Source organism: Poecilia formosa, unplaced genomic scaffold (genome assembly GCF_000485575.1).
Source record: "Poecilia formosa unplaced genomic scaffold, Poecilia_formosa-5.1.2 Scaffold772, whole genome shotgun sequence".
NCBI lineage: Eukaryota > Metazoa > Chordata > Actinopteri > Cyprinodontiformes > Poeciliidae > Poecilia > Poecilia formosa.
In genome coordinates this window covers 43,174-46,806 of record NW_006800711.1, presented here as the reverse complement: position 1 = coordinate 46,806, position 3,633 = coordinate 43,174, and the positions used below count along the sequence as shown (strand labels likewise).

At 37.3% G+C, this 3,633-nt stretch overlaps 1 long non-coding RNA gene across 1 annotated transcript; it reads right to left on the bottom strand.

The window, feature by feature from the left end:
* Window positions 1–2,919: 2,919 nt before the first annotated feature.
* LOC103131474 (uncharacterized) lies at window positions 2,920–3,632 on the bottom strand. Its single transcript, XR_475384.2, has 3 exons — window positions 3,598–3,632; window positions 3,461–3,527; window positions 2,920–3,393 (listed from the first exon to the last, which is right to left on the bottom strand). It is a non-coding gene; the product is annotated as an uncharacterized LOC103131474 (long non-coding RNA).
* Window position 3,633: the final 1 nt, after the last annotated feature.

Below are 3,633 nucleotides of genomic sequence, written 5' to 3'. Positions count from 1 at the left end.
AAACATGATTTCAGAAAATATTTTTATCATACATCATAATTAAAAGCAAAGTTCAGACACACAGATGTAACTTACTACCTCTTTTTCTCTCCTTCTTGTTTCGCCTCAAACTTTCCTCACTATATTTACGTCTTTCCTTCTTGACAACTACAACTCCACTAACAGCTCTACAATAGATCTGAAATGTTGAATATGTCATAATTTGAATATTTAAGCCACAGATGGGAGGTGGGAACATTTCTAAACCACAAACAGGAAGGAAAATGATCCTGGGAAAATCCAAACATACATGTAAATTCTGACTGAACAAATGGAGCATTGACTGACTAACATACATCATTTATTTTAGTTATTTTTGTTTTCAAAGTTTGTTTTTGCTGTTTAAAAACTGTTTATGAAACAAATTAATAACAGCATAAAAAAAGCTGCAGTATGGTTTAGCTGCCTCACATTTTTCTCTTGATCATTAGGTGTGATAGTCATCTACTCACATCATGGCTGGAAACTCAAAAGTATATGAATACATCATTATTGAAGTCTAAGGGTGATAGTTCAGTCATTTTCAGCTGCTGCCGTTCTCTTTCTCATTGTTTTGTGTCAAATGAACCAAGCCAAAAAAAAAAAAACCTGTTCCCCTTCTCACTGTGGTGGAGCTGCATCAAGAACCACTGAAGAAAACACAAGAACATCAGAAGACATGAACGCAACTTCCTTCTTTCTTCACAAAGATTTTAGCAGTTGTAAGATTTTCTTTTGTCTTTGTTGAAAGACTACAAGTCAGACTCAGGTATTCTTTTTTTACCCAGAATGCCCTGCATTATTCTTCACTTCCTGTTTTTGGAGTGGTCTCTGGTCCACTTGACATTCACATATGGATTTGAACCATGCCAGAGTTCACTTCAACCGACCTAAAACCGAGGTTTTCAGACGGACCAGAGTTTGCTTTTTTGATCAATTAAACCAGATTAAACAGGGCTGGTGTGAATGCAGCCTCAAAATGTGACACTGACTACTATATCACTCTCACTGACACCTTAGTCTTGTGGGTGTGTCACTGCAGAACACCACAAAAATTGTACAGCCAGTTTTTCAGGTTGTGAGCTTCCTATAAATGTCCACTCCGGGCCATCACAGGAGTTCAACTCCTGTCCTCGGTTGCTTTGCCACATGTCTTTCCTCTCTTCTCTCTGCTTCCTTCCTTTTGGATTACTTTCAAATAAAGGCAACTAGTCCCAAAAAACCTATTTAGAAAAAGAAAAGTGAAGTTTCTACACTCAGTGATGGTTTGCCATGTTATCCCCTGGTTCTCATGTCAACACTCAATGCTGTCGTCTACCAGTTATGGAAATGCTGATGTTTTCCAGCAGATTTTAAAACCTGAACACAGAGCCAAAGTTCAGTGACCATGGTGTTCCTGTTCCTGATTGGCCAGTAAACTCTCCATAACCTTTGACCCTACAGAGAATCTATACAATGAGAGGCAGCAGACCCAGTAAGGCAGTTGACCTGAAGGCAGTTACCATAGCAACCTGGGTTTCCACAGGCTGGTCTCCTCCATGCTACAGAGCATTGATGCAGTAACTCATGTAAGAGAAGCCCAACCAAGTTTAGAGCTTAGAAATGAACATAGTTTGATGTTTGTGATTAAAACATGTTTTGAACTGGTCTAGTGTCATATTATGACTCTCTGAATTTTAGGTATTCTTTACCTGTAAACCATAATTAATAAAAAAAAATAAAATAAAATAAAGCTTGAATTATTATGTTTGGTTTTTTATTTATTTTTTATGTGAAACAAGCCACCAGAAAGATATGAAAGAAAAACACACGAACCAGTATCAGAACTTACAGTCAGAATAAGAAGATGAGACATACAATTTAAATTTGACACTTATTAAACAACAGCTTTGCTACTTTATTATTGCTTTGGACTTTTCACAAAGACTTTGACTTTATATTCATGAATGGGCAGCAGAAGCTTAGAAGAGAATCATCATTGTGGGTTTATGACAAAACTGTTCCTTCAGACACTTGGACATCAGTTCTAGTACTGCTATTATTTAACAGCTTTTTGGTGTTATATTTCTTGTCTGTATCAAACTGCGTACAAACGGCAGATACGTTCAGACTGTCTTACTGCCATCTTTGGGGTATCTGACTCCTGCTCTGTTCTTCCTCTCTTTTGTGATGGTTGTGGCTAGACGTGTCATTCTTATAGAGTGGAAGTCTTTTAAGTGCTAGCTGAATAACATGGTTTCTTGTTTACATCTAAAAAAAAATATGCTACACTCTCAATAATGTGCCCAGATATGTTGGGATGTGGGGGCTATTCCTCAAACAGTTGAGTGGTTCCATTGGTGAAGGTCACAGGTAATGGCAGCCTTGCTCCTACTCTGTATCCCTGTTGTTTCCGACTGTTACATGTGACCTGCTGGTTTACCTTGATACTTTCACATTAACATTACTGACATAAATTTGTTATAAAAGAATTACTGATTGCACTTTAAAAATTAGGTAACTTTATGTTATTAAAGGTAAAGTTTAAACAGTAATGATTTTTTGGTTAATGTCAAGTTGTCATAACAAAGACATTTTGAATAATGTCAACTTTGTATTAAAAGTGTCACAATTTACCAAATGACGCTTTATGACAACATTCATAAATATTCATGAAGGCTTATTGATGTTCATGACAGGAGTTATGTCATGTTTATGAAAGTGTCATGACAGTCTTATTCAACCCCCTTCAAATAAAGTGTTACCAAATGTGGCAACCTGGGGGGTGGATTTTCTTAATATGAACCCAAATATAAAATATTAAAGGTTATGATGACCAACAACGCCACCTGGAATAAATCCAGGAAAATATCATGTAGTAAGGACACAGGTAAGTTCTACTGGAAATGAGGAGACAAGATTCAGAAAGTTCTACAAAATTTATTAAACTTCAAAATATCTTTAATTTCTAATGATCTGAAATTAAATGGTTAAAACAGTGAATGCATTTGACAAGATAATAAAATGTCTAAATTTCAAAGGAAACTGAGGCTTACTGATGGGGGAAGTAGTGAGGGAAGGGGCAACATCCAGTGCAGAAAAAGGGGAACCACCCTGGACACTACAAAAACACGGCAAACAAAGAAAGAAAAAGGTGCTCCAACAAAACACACAAGACAAGACACCGCCACCAGGGGTCACCACCGCCACCACAGAAGCCTCAGTCCCTAAAAGACAGACAAGAAAATGAAACAATACAAGTAAAACAGATACAATAGCCCTACAATGTTGCACTTTATCCCCAGGGAAAGTGCAGATTAGTATTTTAAAACAATTTATAAGTAGGCAAAACAGCAGCGAGTGTCACTCCAGGTGCAATGCTGATGAGTCAGAAGGCTAAAAAGAATAGAGCAAATTATTAATACAACTGCTAACAAAAACATAACTTGCAGCAGCTGCTTACCTGTGACCTGATAAATGACTCCACTGCCAAATAATCAGATCCCCAATTCCGCCTAGATGCAGTGCAACTGTAAGAAAACGCTATGTGAAGGTTTTGTTTACATGGATAGACGCTACTTAGCCACGCTAAGCCCTTACCTTCCTGTCAGCAAATGAATGGACAGATCGGTCCAA